Genomic DNA, 17,163 nt, shown 5'->3' with positions numbered 1-17,163 from the left:
AGGCTGGAATACTGTCCATAGTCAGTTCAGGCAGCGGGCAGAGATACTGTCAGCATAGCCAAAGCATTGGTCCAGGTAACAGGCAGAGATTTGGTCAACAGCAGCAAAATGAATAGTCCAGGCAGTAATACTGTCCATAGTCAGTAGAGGCAGCAGGCAGAGATATGGTCAATACAGCCAAAGTATTGGTCCAGGCAGTGGGAAGGAATATGGTCCATAAAATCCTGGGTCATTACAGGCAGTGATATGGTCAGCACAGCCAAAGTATTGGACCAGGAAGCAGGAAGGATCATCAAGCTTAGGGGCTCTGTCAGAAAAGGAATGGGGACAGGGGTAGAGGCTTCTCCCACCCAAATCTCTTTGAAGCCTCCGGTCTCCAGACCCTGTTCTGGGAATTAAAAAACACAGAAAAGCAAAAACAGTTTTTCTGTACTCAGAACACTATTCTGAAACCCCTCACATATGTGAGACCCCTATGTAATAAAGTAGAAGGGCAAAATATCAGTCCAAGTGGCAGGCAAAAAATATGGTCGATTAACAGGCCGGGGTCGGTGCACATGGAAGGCAGAAATGTGGTTTTAGAAACATTTAAAACAGGAGGCAAAGGCATTTCTTATAAACAGGCCAGGGTCACCTAAAATGGAAGGTAGGAACGTAGTAGCAGGCAAATGATCCATGCAGGTATTTGAAACAGGGAAATGGCAGTCTGGTAAAAATAAGGGGAACTAATATCTTATGGATTTGTGATAACTTCTGAAGCATTCTCTGATACATAGGCCAGGTTGGGAGGGACATTGGGGACAATGATAACGAGTGTCTCTTCTAACTCCTCCCCTGCTGCATACACAACATTTATTTTGGTCTTCTTCCTGATTCTGTGGGGAAAATGTTTTCTGGAAAATGTTGTTAATGAAGTTGACTCACACAATCCAAGCGAATGCTTCCTGGGAGGGGGGGGGGGTCCTTGCTGGTAGATAAGGGCAGTGACAATATCTTCAATATATTTGAGCTTTTGATAGCAGATATATGAATTATACATGGTCATATGGAAGAGATAAAATGCAACTTTTTTATACCAGAAATTGGACTTTTGTGTTAATAAATATGATTTTAGCATCTGGTTGTTTAAATCCACCCCTTATGAACTGATTACAATTATGGACACATTCAGGCTTTACAATGGGACCGCGTCTTCTTTGAATCCCCAAAAAGGTGCCACTGAGGATGGTGGACAGGATGTAAACACATCTCCTATCCCTCTGCTTCATGGCCAACACTTCCTCATTTCTCAGACTTGCTGATTCCCCCCTTTGTCGCTTATTTGTTACTAAATTTGTGGGAAGCCCTTCCTGTTTTTTTCTGGAGATACCGCAGGCCAGGGTTTTTTTCACAATACAGGTGACGGAAAAGGGGCAAACTGGTGTAATAATCGTCCACATAAATATAATAGCCTTTTTTGAGCAGGGGTATGCCAGGTTCCAGACAATGTTTCCACTGGTTCTGATATATATTGGGCAATTATGTGGCTGGGGCTGTGAGTCTTTGCCTTTCTACTCATGGAAGGCATACACATATCTAGTGTTTTTTTTCACAAAATGTATTTACTTTCAACCTGTTCCCTCTTACTGGGAATATATATATATATATATATATATTGTTTGAATTGCAGCCAGCCAGTAAAGTGGATAAGGGATTCATCAACAGAAATTTTTTGGTCAGGGCGATGCACTTCAGCAAATCGCTTTGAAATATAATTTATTAGGGGGCGTATTTCATATAATTTATTGTGGTTGGGATGATCTCGGGGAGGGCACTGCGAGTTGTCATTAAAATGTAGGAAGCACATAATCATGTCATAGCATGTCCTGGACATGACACCAGAATAAACTGGCATGTGGTGGATGGGGTGGGTGGACCAGTAGGTATGCACTTAGTTTTTCTTTGTAAGCCCTATATTAAATGCATGGCCCAAAAACAATTTTCTACTGTATTTTCTACAATTTTACAAAACTCGTCTACTGTGAGACATCACCAAAGAAAAATACGGGCATAGGAAGTATTGGGGTCAGAGGCAATAACTTGCTCTGCAAAGAAATTTGTTTGGTCCACAATATACTGCAGCAAATCTTGTTGGAAAAACAAATAAAAATAATCAATTCTGAAAAACTGGTAGTGTTGGGCTGTACACCTGGCTGTGCAGTGAAAGGGGTGATTGTAGCTGACACTGAGCTGGAAGACAACCCTAAGAGGTTTACCAGGGCATTGGGAAGGTAGGTTTGGGCCCAGATTCTTTGGGTTGGGTGTGTTATTCCAGTGCTGGTACTGGGCTCTTCTTCCTGGGGTCTAGCTATATTTTTGTTGGTGCCATTAGGGTGTATGGTGCTGCTGGTGGTAGTCAGGTCTTCTGATATTGTTGTTCACTTTATTCTTTAAGGAGAGACTGTTTCCTCCTCTGATTCAGTCCCCAATTCACTACTCACTACTGGCCCAAATTCCAAACCAAAATCGGGTGATGAGAGCTCTCCGCTGCTCTCATCATCTGACATAGTAAGGATTGTATATGCCTCCACAGGTGTAAAAATATTTTGGTACTGATGGTGTATGTGACAGATCACTGGTGGTCTGTGTGACAGTTCACTGATGGGGGTACTGATGGCCTGTGTGACAGGTCACTGATGGCAGTACTGATGGTCTCTGTGACAGATCCAGATGGGCTGTGTGACAGATGGGCTGTGTGACAGATCCAGATGGATAGAGGGAGAGGGAGAGGCATGTGGCGCACAGTAAAGTGTTATAGAGTAAACTAGAAAAATAATGACTCACAGATCCTGGCTCTCCTCCTTACACGATCGGTGTGTAAAGAGAAGAAGCCGGAAACAGCTGGTAAAGGCTCTTCTGTTTAGAGTTGTGACCGGCTGTGATTGGATTGTTTTATTGGCTGTTTACCCTTGTCAAGGATAGGCTGTGTCCGAGGGACACTCGTCATCCACGATTGCCGAGCTGCGCACCCCCAGGGGGCGCGCATTAGCATTGCATGCATTCTGCTGGACGTCATATGATGCCCAGTCAGTATAACAGATCCACCGCTCAACAGTCAATATGCTATAGGCCGAGCAGGATCTGGTTGATATATACTTATTGGGATTTGTGTACCAAGGACATGTAGCAGAATACATTTTGGCCTACATTTATTAGATTTTATTGGATATGTTTTATAACAGAAAGTAGAAAATATTGTTTTTTTGTTTGTTCATTATAATTGTAGAAAAAAAAAAACCCCAGTGATTATCAAATACAACCAAACGAAAGCTCTATTTGTATAAAAATTATACTGTATAAGATGAATTTGTGTACAGTGTTGCATGATTGTGCAGTTGCCAATTAAAGTAGTACAGTGCTGAATAGCAACAAATGCTATGGTCATGAAGGGGATAAAACTTTCTAGCGGTCAATTTGTAAAAATAACATGCCTGGGGGTGTCCTAATCTGCCTGTGAATGATGTCAAATGCCTGAAGAGCCAAAGTTCATTCCGAACTTGTGTTTAGCCCTAACCTTGAGCTCACCAGAGGTAGTGAGACTATCAAGCCACCTTCTCATTATCAGAGGTAGTATGATAAACAAACCATCTTCTCGCTTTTTGATATTGTGAAGCCCATGGACTGATCAGATGAAGATCAAGCCATCTTTTCACTATTTGGGTAATGATACCATCAAGAGGTAGTGAGATCATCAAACCATCTTCTCAATACCAGAGATAGACCATCAAACCATCTTCCCAATACCAGAGATAGACCATCAAACCATCTTCTCAATACCAGAGATAGACCATCAAACCATCTTCTCAATACCAGAGATAGACCATCAAACCATCTTCTCAATACCAGAGATAGACCATCAAACCATCTTCTCAATACCAGAGATAGACCATCAAACCATCTTCTCAATACCAGAGATAGACCATCAAACCATCTTCTCAATACCAAAGATAGACCATCAAACCATCTTCCCAATACCAGAGATAGTGAGGCCATCAAACTATCTTCTTTCTAACCTTTTGGTATGCTAAGACCCATGGAATGATAGATAAACACCAAAGCACCTTCCCACTTCTAGAAGTCCGAACTCCCTATGAATGTGTCTGTATAACTGACTCTCCTCCTCTATTCATTCATTGCTCTCTATGTCTCGGTAACCTCATAAATGAAAACTCAGATTTTTCTAAAGATACCTCCAAAAAACCTGTTTCAGTGCCATATATGCTTGTAAGCTAACTAAATAATACATTTTCCCATCCTTGTTTTCCGGGAGGAAAATATAAAAAAATATATTTATATATATTTAAAAAATAGATTAGTATACACTTATCATCATTATTGCAGTTACATAGTACTGCACAGCCACACATCTGTGGCCATTAAAAAGCAGCCTGTGGGTACCTACATAATTGAAATTCTGCCCTGTTTCTATCCAAAAATAAAACTACAAGCTGTCTACATATATGTCATGAAGACTTGATTGAGTATTCTGATTAATCATTTGAAAATATAAAATCTGGCATTGAGGACAGGAAGTTCAGTACAAAACTTCATCATATATTCCAACTTATATGTTTCACTTCTGTTCTCTGTGCAAAACTAAACCTAAAAAAGGGCAAAAAATCCATAAAATCCCATAAATTCTAGCCAGATACGGTATTTTCTTCTACTTTAACCTGGATTCCTGGATGGCTCCCGACCTTCATTCTGTTCCACAGATAATACTTTATTTGGCATAATTTTTGAAGATGAATTATATTATTGCACCATCACATTCACAAGAGACTTAACATTGTGTAATCAGGCCAATTATATTTCTGAAATGTTGTAGCTGAGTTGAAAAACAAATAATACATTTGGAAATGTGTCAGCTAGTGACAAATTACTCATCAGTGTTTATTAGCTGGAATTGTTTCAAAATCTTCTAACTCATGGGGAAAAAAATGTCTTCTTTTTAATCAAAGATACAAGCCTACAAAGGAAGATATCTTTCAATTCTTTGTTTTACATTTTTACCTTTGGCCTGCAGCCTAAAGTATTTTTTCACATGCATAGCAAAGTTCAAAAGAACATATTTTTTGGGGTATGTTGACATGTGTGTTCTCAAGTGCAATTTGTTTAATCTAAAAAAGAAATTCTCAACTAAGGTGCCATGGAAATCGAGGGTTCCTTCAGAGGATGCTAGGGGTTCCTTGAGCTGAAGCTGATTGGCCTCCCATTTGACGGTGCCTGCATAGTTCGGAGTCTAATGGCAGCAGGCAGAGCCAGCAGAAAATCAGCAATGATCATTTTAACCACCACTGCAAGTAGGGCATTCTTACCACTGCTCACCAATGTAAAGGGCATTCTTACCACTGCCCACCTCTGCAAGTAGGACATTCTTACCATTGCCCACCAATGTAACAGGCATTTGTACCACTGCCCACCAATGTGAGGAGCATTCTTACCACTGCCCACCAATGTAAGAGGCATTCTAACCACTGCCCACCAATGTAAGGAGCATTCTTACCACTGCCCACCAATGTAAAGGGCATTCTTACCACTGTCCACCTCTGCAAGTAGGACATTCTTACCATTGCCCACCAATGTAACAGGCATTTGTACCACTGCCCACCAATGTAAGGAGCATTCTTACCACTGCCCACCAATGTAAGAGGCATTCTTACCACTGCCCACCAATGTAAGGTGCATTCTTACCACTGCCCACCAATGTAAGAGGCATTCTTACAGCTGCCCACCAATGTAAGAGGCATTCTTACCACTGCCCACCAATGTAAGGTGCATTCTTACCACTGACCACCAATGTAAGGAGCATTCTTACCACAGCCCACCAATGTAAGGTGCATTCTTACCACTGCCCACCAATGTAAGGAGCATTCTTACCACTGCCCACCAATGTAAGGAGCACTCTTACCACTGCCCACCAATGTAAGGGGCATTCTTCCCACTGCCCACCAATGTAAGAGGCATTCTTACCACTGCCCACCAATGTAAGGGACATTCTTTCCACTGCCCACCAATGTAAGGGGCATTTTTTTCCGCTGACCATCAATTAAGTTGTTTTTGCAGGGGTCCACAAAGAACTTAAAATTACTTCAAGGGTTCCTCTGGGGCAAAAAGGTTTGAGAATGACTTATCTAAATATTGATTTTGCTTAAAGCTGAGCTCCAGGCAAACAACTGGACAGTCAAAATATATTTACTGTTTTACCTGCCAAAGAATGTGTAATGTTGGTCAGCCATTTTTTCAAAGCACACAAAAATCACTGCTTCCTGCCATTATTATTTTCTGGGTCACCCACCCTGCACATGGGGGTACCTGTTGCCGTGCACGCGCTCATCAATGCCCGGGACCAGATGAGGAATGCGGTTACACAGGGCGGCACCTGTGCACCGGATAACGTACAGTATGTATATATATATATATATATGTGATCCGACAATTCCAGGTAGGGGGCACGCATGTGATTACACACAGCCGATCGGAGGGTGCACCCAATATCCTCTGGCACCCGCTGATCGTTAGGCAGAAAGCCAGAACTGCGATCTGCCTATGTAAACAAGGTGCGGGGGGGGGATGAAACTTGTGTCCCTGAATAAATCCCATCCCTTCTCATAGCACCTCACACAGTGTAGCTATTACACAGTTAACCCTTTGATTGCCCCTGATGTTAACCCCTTCCCAGCCAGTGTCATTAGTATAGTGACAGTGCATATTTTTTAGCACTGATCATTGTACCAGTGTCACTGGTCCTCAAAAAGTGTCAAAAGCATCAGTTAGTGTCAGAATGCAGTTCCGCTATAAGTCCCTGATCGCTGCTATAACTAGTAGAAATAATTTAATAAAATTAAAAATACATACAACTTTTGCAAAGTTTGTAGACATTATACCTTTTGCGCAAACCAATCAATATAAACGTATTGGGATTTTTGTTTTTTACCAAAAATATGTAGCAGAATACATATTGGCCTAAAATTATAAAGAAATTTGATTTTTTAAAATTTTTTTATTAGATAGGTTTTATCGAAGAAAGAAAAAAAATATTGTTTTTCTTTTTTCAAAATTGTCTGTCTTTTTTTTTTTTTATTGCTCAAAAAAATAAAAAAATGCAGAGGTGATCAAATACCACCAAAAGAAAGCTCTATTTTTTTTTAATTTTGTGGGAAAAAAAAGGACATCAATTTTTTTTGGGTACAGCGTCATACGATGGCGTAATTGTCAGTTAAAATAACCTAGTGCCGTATTACAAAAAAGGGCCTGGTCACGGAGGGGGGTAAATCTTCCCGGGGGTCAAATGGTTAAGGCACTTCTCTGATTTAGAGATGAACCATGTCACTGTGTGCAATAATAAAGTACAGCGTACCACTGTAAAGTTCAGTCCTGTGTCACTACACACACACTTTCTGGGGTATGTTACATTTAGGAGGGACACCACGGAGCCAGTGCCCTCTCCACCAGTCCACCGTACCTCTGCCACCTCACTCCCAGTGACAGATTGGGGTCCTGCTGTGCACACAGTGCAGGCTTTAATGCATGCATTTGTTAACGCCTTTCTTTCTGTACTATGTGACCATGCCAAAAATCCCTGCAACTTGGGTTTGGTTCCGGATGCTACTGGAAATGGACTGCTGGGGAGGAAACCAGGACATTGGGTTGATTTTAGTGCAAAATCTGGTGTAGCTGTGCATGGTAGCCAATCAGCTTCTTACTTCAGCTTCTTCAATTAGGCATTGACCAAAAAAAAACTGGATGCAGATTGCGAAATTGGTGAGCCAATCACACAAGCAGGAAATTATGTTTCTGGGGGTGTGGTCAGTATACATTCTGTGTACAGAACAGCTCCAGGCAGCCATATTGCATTGCATTTTCAGAAAATTACAATGGCTGCAGATTGAAAAGGAAAGATCATTTTTAATAACATTCAATTACAATATGATTTGTGTCACGATTGTATACGCTATATTATTTTTTCTTTATGTGTTATTTTTTCCCCCCAAAAAAGTGGAGTTGCAAAGGTACAAAACTCACAGGTAAGCAAGTAGTTATTTTTCAAAGTCTCAAAGTGTTAACCTTTCCCCATTATACTAAAAACAAAAAAAAATATTTTGGCTACATCTTAGATTCAGTTTTTGGAAAAAAAAAAAGTGGATTTTGTATGTCTTCACTTTATTTAAAGTATAGGTTCACCTTTCTAAATAGGTTACACCCGTATTTGAGGTGTAACATGTTCAGCTTCCACCACCTCATCCCTAACCTTCTCCCCAAACCCACTGTCACAATTTGAAAACAGCACAGCCATGATGGGCTCCTCCCACATGGCCACGTCATTCATTTACAGAATTTTGTGAATGAATGAACTGCAACTACCATCATCCATTGACGCTGATGCATTGTAGTTCTCAATAAACTGCGAGGGTGCTGGTAATTGCTCTCATAGTTAATTGATCTTTCTGCATTTCAGTAACTGCCTGGCCGTATGGAAGGCATTGCACCCGCGATCTGCTGATCAAGCACAAGAACCCTGAAAAATAAGTTACTGGGCCTAACTTTATAAAGGAAATGAAGAAAAAGTTATGAATAGGTACAGTGTGCATACATCACAGATTTTTGTACGTGCCTTCTGTTCTAATAAAAGGCACTAAGGCATATGGGTGTGCTGGAGGGTCTATTGATGCTTGCTGCTGTAGGATCTGTTGTTGTTGGGGGGATATGTTGTTGCTGGGGAGGGCTATTGCTGATGGTGGGGGATCTATTGTTGCTGGGGGGATTTTATGTTACTGGGGGGGATCAATTGTTGTTGGGGGAGTGTGACGGTACTAACCGTCACTATGTGTGACGGATCACCCTGTCCCTGGATTGTAAACCCCTTTGTGTCATTTTCCTATGAGTTTGGGACATTGCCCTTTTATTGCATTTTATTTCCCCTTTATTTATCCTCTGAACAACTGAAGATGGCATGACTCATGGCATTGAGTTAATGTAATGTAATGTTACAGTCCATCCCCCCCCCTCCTGTTTCTGTGTCTAATTGTGTGGACTCATGACACAGACAATGGTCTGGGCTGGAGACATCTCTCCGCAGGGGGTGTGCATTAGGTTATCTGTAGCCTGTTTCAATGTACAAATGTTCAGTTCTCATTGGTTGGTCCTTGTCCCCTTCCCCCCCCCCTGTGGCAAGGCTAAGGGGAGTTTCCCTAACTGTGTGTAAAACTGTATGTCTTGGAATGTAATAAACAGTTCTTGCTTAGACTCACAACATAGAGTGTCATCTCATGTTTGTGGGAGAAGGCTATACCAGCTCTATCTCCCTTCAGCTTGGATCGCTAAATCACTAGCTATGGTAAGAGCGGTTCCTGCTCCACTCTAAAGCATCCCTCACACTAGGGGGGAAGAGAACATCTCTGGCGGCGAAACCCCTCTTTCCATGGGGGGTGGCCGCTACAGGGAGGTCTACTGTTAAGAGAGAAGCTTATAGTTTCTGGCTGCTTGCTATAAAGTCTATTGATGCTAGCTGCTGGGGATCTATTGTTTCTGGTGAGGGTCTATTTTTGCTGGGAGATATTTTGTTGTGGGAGATCTATCATTACGTGGGGATCTATAGTTGCTGGAGGGGATCCATTGTTGCCAGTGGATCTATTGTTGCTTGGGGGATCTATTGTTTCTGCGGCATCAATTGTTATTGGGGAGGGATAATTGTTGCTGGCTGCAGGGGACCTATTTTACTGCCTTTCAATAGCAAATTTAATTCAGGCTACTTAGCACAACAAAATTATACTCAGTCCAATATTATCTAGGTAGGGGGGAGGAACTAACTGGGGATTTTCGCTGACACATAATGCTCATTCATCTTGGGGGGGGGGGGGGGGGCTGCAATTTGGCATGTTTGAGCTCTAGATGAAGCCTCTTCTAAAGATGAGGCATAAGAAAGCCCGCAAACAGTTTGCAGATTACTGGAACCATGTCCTATTGTCTGATGAGACCAAGATAAATTTATTTGGTTCAGATGGTGTCATGCGTGTGTGGCGGCAACCAGGTGAGGAGTACAAAGACAAGTGTGTCTTGCCTACAGTCTAGCATGGTGGTGGGAGTGTCATGGTCTGGGATTGCATGAGTGCTGCCGGCACTGGGGAGCTACAGTTCATTGAGGGAACCATGAATGCCAACATGTACTGTGGCATACTAAAGCAGAGCATGATCCCCTCCCTTCAGAGACTGGGCCACATGGCAGTATTCCAACATGATAACAACCCCAAACAAACCTCCAAGACAACCACTGCCTTGCTAAAAAAGCTGAGGGTAAAGGTGATGGACTAGCGAAGCATGTTTCCAGATCTAAACCCTATTGAGCATCTGTTGGGCATCCACAAATGGAAGGTGGAGGAGCGCAAGGTCTCTAACATCCACCAGCTCCGTTATGTCGTCATGGCGGAGTGGAAGAGGGCTCCAGTGGCAACCTGTGAAGCTCTGGTGAACTCCATGCCCACGTGGGTTAAGGCAGTGCTGGAAAATAATGGTGGCCACTCAAAATATTGACACTTTGGGCCCAATTTGGACATTTTCACTTAGGGGTGTACTCACTTTTGTTGCCAGAGGTTTAGACATTAATGGCTGTGTGTTGAGTTATTTTGAGGGGACAGCAAATTTACACTGTTATACAACTGTACACTCATATAATAAAATATATACAAAAATGTGAGGGTTGTACTCACTTTTGTGAAATGCTGTAAGTATACAGTATGTACAGTCCAAAAGGTAAGGTTGCACTCACAAGGCTTGAATGGTGAGCACTGAGTATTAATGTGTATATAATTAACTGTATGCTTTGTTGAGCACCAGGCCCCATTTTTCTCTGATATGTGTGCAGTGGCATTGATTATCTGTACATGATCAATGTGCCAACCTAAATGTGCCAACCTACATGCCTAAGCGCTAGTAATTTGGGGCCAAACTGGAATTCAGCTAAAGAATTTTCACCCATTACTGTAATATCAGTTCCAGAGGGGTTTGCCTTTTTCTAATGAAAGTATTGCCGCATCAAATCTCACTGTGCTACAATTTCTTAAAGGCAAACACTCTGCATGTCTTACAGTAATCAGTTTTGAAACCCTTGGCTCCAGTTTAATAAAGGCATTAAGAAATATTCGACTTTTTAATAAAAAGAGGTTATTTAAAATTCACCCAGCTACTAATTAGCATACTGAAATGAACACCAATTTGCCAGCTAATTGAAGCTGAGGGAGATAGTTACTTAGAGATCTAAAGGAGTGGTAGCCACATTCATAATGTGTAATTAAAGAAAAAAAATAGGCAAGTTCATGTTGGATTATTAGCGGGAATATTTAATAACCTGTTTGTAGTGAAATCAAAGATTAAAGTGAGAATTAACTGATAGTTGTACATTAATTAAAAGAAGAAGACTGTGGTAAAGGTTTAGATGGCTCATACAAGTTCATAGAAGACTTGTGGCTGAATGCTTGTTTATAGCAGTGACTCATCCTGGGTATGAATAGGTTTTTATCCTTTACACACAATTCAGAAAGTATCCATAACATACCTTCCAACTTTCTGAAAGGGTCAAGAAGGACACCTTTTAGCACACAATATGTAGGCAAAGGACGCGTCCCTGCCTCAACCCGGTTACATGGGCCACCAACAGCTAATATACAGAAAATTATTAGGTGAACCCAACAAGGGTTTTTTTACCTCAATTTTTCATTTATATTGGCATATCAAAATAACAGATGCAGAAATATAGAAGTTGGATAAAAGGTTTAGTCCACCATAACACTATTTTGATACTTAGTACATTTAGTATAGAGATGTACACATCAGACCAAAAAGAGGGACATCTGAGGCTGCACAAGGGGCAGAAGGATTTAGACTCAAATGAGGGACAGCTTGAAGCTATGTAGAAATTTTCATTACATGCTTCACAGAAAGGTGTCTTGTCTTTACCCTTTTACTGCATACGTTGGTGGCTTGGGTGGTTTTTACCCGGCAGAGTATGTGTAAATCTGAGAAGTCAACTGTTGGCATTCAGATGGAAATGATCCAAGGACTATGAAGCTAACAGATAGCTTCCACACACCTCACTAAATGTGGGTCCCACCTCCGTGCCCAACCCGCGCTCATCAACGTACCTAGGACCAGTATGGCAGGTGTCACTGGGTAGGTGGAGTTTGTCAAAAACTTGTGTTGGGTCTGTATTCATGCTGTGCCTTTTTTGGAAAATGGGTAGGGGTACTATGTACCCCATACTTATATACATGGGGGTGCCTAGTACCCCTACCCATTTACCAAAAAAGTCACAACATGATTAGATACAACATAAGATTCTGATAAGCCCCCTGCCCGCAGACCTCTACATCCAAAGGCCAGAATTGTGGGGAAGTGGCCCTTGTCCCCATCAATATGAGAATAAGCTTTTTTTTTGGGGGGGGGGGGTTGCTCGCCCCCCACCCCTTTTCCTGGCTTACTTTGTTGCATGCTTGGATAAGGGTCTGGTATGGATTTTTGGGGGGACCCCACACCGCTTTCTTTTCAATTTGGCATGGTGTTCCCCTTAAAATCCATATTAGACCCGAAGGGCCTGGTATGAATTGGATTGGTATGGATTGGGGGGGACCCCACATTGTTTTTTTTTTAATTTTTCAAAACTGCCATATTTTTTGTGTATTTCATCTGTCAGTGGGGAAGCCCACTGACAGCTGATGAGTCATCGCTTGTTAAGGACGCAGCGGCTGGCTTCCTGGCCCTCTCCTTAACAACCAGCTATGCTTCATACAGAATTTGAATTGGTCTATATTTTTTCGACCGATCTGAAAATTTGGAATTCATTTGAAAATTAATGAACAAAACAAAATTAAACGAAATGAAAACAAAACAAAACAAAAACATGTTCTGAAACAGATTCTGAACAAAATGAAGTTAGTAACATAACTTATCTATTCGAAATTAAACTAACCTGTCTCATCTGCACTCCATTAGATTCAGTGATTAGGTGAGACATTAGGGGTCTAAAATAGTTACATAGTTAGGTTGAAAAAAAAGACACAAGTCCATCTAGTTCAACCACTTAAAAAAAAAAAAAAAAAAACATATACACAATCCAATATCCACAGTTGATCCAGAGGAAGGTGAAAAAATCCAGCAAATCATCATCCAATTTGCTCCAACAGGGCATTCGGCTATTCCCTGGATCAACTTTACCTATAAATGTTAGTATCCAGTTATATTATGTACATTTAGGCTGCATTCACACCTGAGCGTATCGTTTTCAGGCGTTTTATGGGAGTTTTTGTAGGCGTTTTTTCGAGCATTTTTTTGGGCGTTTCTCTGGCGTTTGTTGGATGTTTTATGAGTGTTTTAGGGCATTTTATGAGCGTTTTATGGGCGTTTTTAAAAAAATGGGTGTGTTAAAAGGGGTGGGGGCCACCTGTATGTTTGAAAAACTCCCGTGAAACGCCCATGAAATGCCAATAACGGCATTTTAATGCATTCCTATGGGACCAGAACAGCTCTTGATCAGCCCAAAAAGAAACTCCTGTACTTTTTTTTTTTTTTTTTCTTTTTTTTTTTTTCAACTTCAAATTTTTAAATTTTAATTTAACAATTCAACAATAGTATTTACAGTTATTTGTTACTTCTGTCTCATTGCTTGGTACATGTAACAACAGTTAGAAGTTAGTTATTAAGAAAATTAAAGGAGTACAAGGTAACAATTAAGGGAGAAAAAAATAAAATTAAAATAAAACAGCGTGCCCAATCTGCCTACCCCAATGGGAACAATCTGTAAGCGGATTTGGTCACCGTGTTCTAAGGTGTAACCAATTGATCTTAACTAGCAGAAGCTCTTGGGTTGTTTAACCAAATTTTCTATTTCTTTTTAAATTTATTAGTAGATTAATTTTTGTATGCTAAAAACATTTTGTTTCGTGCTTGTATTTTCAGTCTGGTAATTACGTTGGACTGGTTGGGAGATTCGGTAGATTTCCACATGCTAGCAATAGTAAGTCTTGCAGCTATAAGAATGTGTGCTACTATAGTTCTATAACATATTGGGTATAAATCTAGGTCTATTCCCAATGGTGCCATCGCAGGTGTTAGTACTTTTTGGAGCTTCAGGCGTTTTGCTTCAGGGGACAAAACGCTCAGATGTGAACAGGGGCCATTGAAATGAATGTGATTTTGATTGTTGGGCATTTTGGATTTTCACAGATGAGCGTTTTATGGGCTGAAAAATGCTCAAGTGTGAACAGGGCCTTAAAAAGGGGTCTCATTTAAAAAATATATATACCCAAAAACCTAAAACCACCCAAAACTTTGGAGCCCACTCTCACAAGCACGCACACGGAACCACCGGGGGACCTATGTATAAAAACATTGCTTGAGATACACATGTTAAATACCAGTGTGCACTGCGATATTCATGCTCAAATGTAAATTGGTGTACTCTAGGGATTTTGCCTAAAGAAAATATAGGGTACCAAAGTTTATAGTTGTTTAGTGGATTCAAATTTAAAGCTTGACATTTTGTGTGTCTATTTACCCGGAATAACCTTTTCTTTTATAATTTACCAAAAAATTGGGTAATATATTGCATTTTTTGTGCCCTAAAGTTATTATTATTATTATTAGAATACAGGATTTATATAGCGCCAACAGGTTGTGCAGCGCTTTACAATATGAGGGAAAAGCATACAGTTACAATACAATTCAATACAGGAGGAATTAGATGACCCTGCTCATTAGAGCTTACAATCTAGAAGGGAGGGTCAAGTGAAACAAAAGGCAATAACTGTGGGGGATGAGCTGATTGAGAAAATGGAAGTACGGTTGTTAGGTGTGGGTAGGATAGGCTTCTCCGAAGAGGAGGGTTTTCAGGGATCGTCTAAAAGCTAACAGAGTAGGATATAATCAGACAGATAAGGGTAAGGAGTTCCACAGGATTGGAGAGGCTCTGGAAAAGTCCTGGAGGCGAACATGGGAGGAGGTGACGAGGGAGCTAGAGCAGGAGGTTTTGAGAGGAACGAAGAGAGCGATTAGGTTGGTATTTTGAGACGAGGCTGGTGATGTAGCTGGGGGCTAAATTGTGGATGGCTTTGTAAGATGTTGTTAGTATTTTGAATTTAATTCTTTGGGTGAGCGGAAGCCAGTGGAGGGCTTGACAGAGAGGAGTAGCGGACACTGAGCGATTGGTAAGGTGGATGAGTCTGGCAGCAGCATTCATGATGGATTGAAGGGGGGATAGCCTATGTAGAGGTAAGCCAATGAGAAGGAATTGCAGTAGCCAAAGCGCGAGATGACCAAGGAGTGAACTAGGAGCTTTGTTGTGTCATTGGTTAGAAAGGGGCATATTTTGCAAATGTTGCAGAGGTTGAGGCAGCAAGATTTGGACAGTAATTGGATGTGGGGCCTGAAGGAGAGTTCAGAGTCCTGGACTACACCTAGGACCTAGGCATGTGGGGATGGGCTGATAGTTGTGCCAACGATATTGACAGAGAGAGATCGGGGAAAGGGGCACGTGGTGGAGGAAAAATGATAAGTTTGGTTTTGGATGGATTGAGTTTGAGGAAGTGGTGAGACATCCCCAAAAGTGTCAAAAATGTCAGTTAGGGGTCCGATCTGTTTCCCGCAATGTCGCAGTCCCGCTAAAAATCGCAGATTGCTGGAAAAAAAAAAACAATAAAATCACATAAATCTTTCCCGTAGTTAGTAGACGCAATAACTTTTGCGCAAACCATTTACCAAAAATATGTAGCAAAAAACAAATTGGCCTAAAATGTTTCAAGATTTTGATTTTTAATTTTTTTTGGGAATGTTATATATCAGAATGTGAAAAATATATATTTTTTTTCAAAATTGTCGCTCTTTTTTTCAAAAATTTAAAATCGCACAGGTGATCAAATACCACCAAAAGAAATTTTGTTTTGGTACAGTGTCACACGACCGCGCAATTGTCCATTAAGTAACGCAGTGCTGAATCACAAAATATGGCCTGGCCAGGAAGGGGGTAAAATCTTCCGGTCTTAAAGTGGATAAAAACACGCTCATTGAGAATTTTTATGTCAAACACATTTTGGCTTATATGACAACATTTTAATATATTGGATATTTTTTAACAGTCAAAGTAGAAAATGTCAATTTTTTGCAAAATTTTCGCTCTTTTTTTACTAATATTGCAAAAAATAAAAAGCGCAGATGTGATCATATACCACCAATAGAAAGCTCTGTTTGTGGGAAAAAAAGGACGTAAATTTTGTTTGGGTACAGCATTGCATGACCGCGCAATTGTCAGGTAAAGTCGCGATGTGCCAAGTTGAAAAAAGTGGCCTGGTCATTGAGCAGCAAAATCTTCCGGGGCTAAAGTGGTTAATGCAAACCAATCAATATACACTTGTTGGGATTTTCTTTTACCAAAGACAAATAGCAAAATACATTTTGGTCAACATTTTTGAAGAAATTAGATTTTTTACATTTTTTTTTTATTGGCTATGTTTTATAGCAGAAAGTAACAACTAATGTTTTTTTTTTTCAAATTTTTTTTTTCATTTATATTCCAAAAAAAAAAACAGTGGTGATCAAATACCCCCAAAAAAGAAAGCTCTAATTGTGGAAAAAAAAATAATATAAATGTTGTTTGGATACAGCATTGCATGACTGCACAATTGCCAGTTAATGTAGTCCAGTGCCAAAGTGCAAAAAACTGACCTGGTCATGAAGTGGGTAAGGGGCTCAAGAGGTTAAAGGGGTATTCAACTCGGCCCATCCATGTATTTTTCCCCTCCTACTTGTAGTGCAGAGTTCTCTTCAAAACACATACTCACCCGCACAGCGAATCCAGTGATGTCCTGCTGCAATTCACCATTTGGGTGCCATATATTGGGTCCTACACCACCATTTTGGTCCTCTTAAGCCTGCTGCCTCTTTCAGGTGCAGGTAGTCATGATGATGTCCTCAGCCCACCCACCTGCCCATCCACCAGCTGATCCGTAAGCTAATTTTGTGTTATAAGTATCCCAGAAGGCTGCAGGACCAGGTGCACGTCATTCTGGCAGCAGGGGGTGGAGGCAATTTTTGTAAAATATTTAAAAATAGATTTAAAATTAAAAAAAAAAAAATATTACA

This window comes from Pelophylax lessonae (assembly GCF_965119305.1).
Source record: "Pelophylax lessonae genome assembly, chromosome: 1".
NCBI classification, from domain to species: domain Eukaryota; kingdom Metazoa; phylum Chordata; class Amphibia; order Anura; family Ranidae; genus Pelophylax; species Pelophylax lessonae.
Note: the sequence above shows the minus strand (reverse complement) of the source record.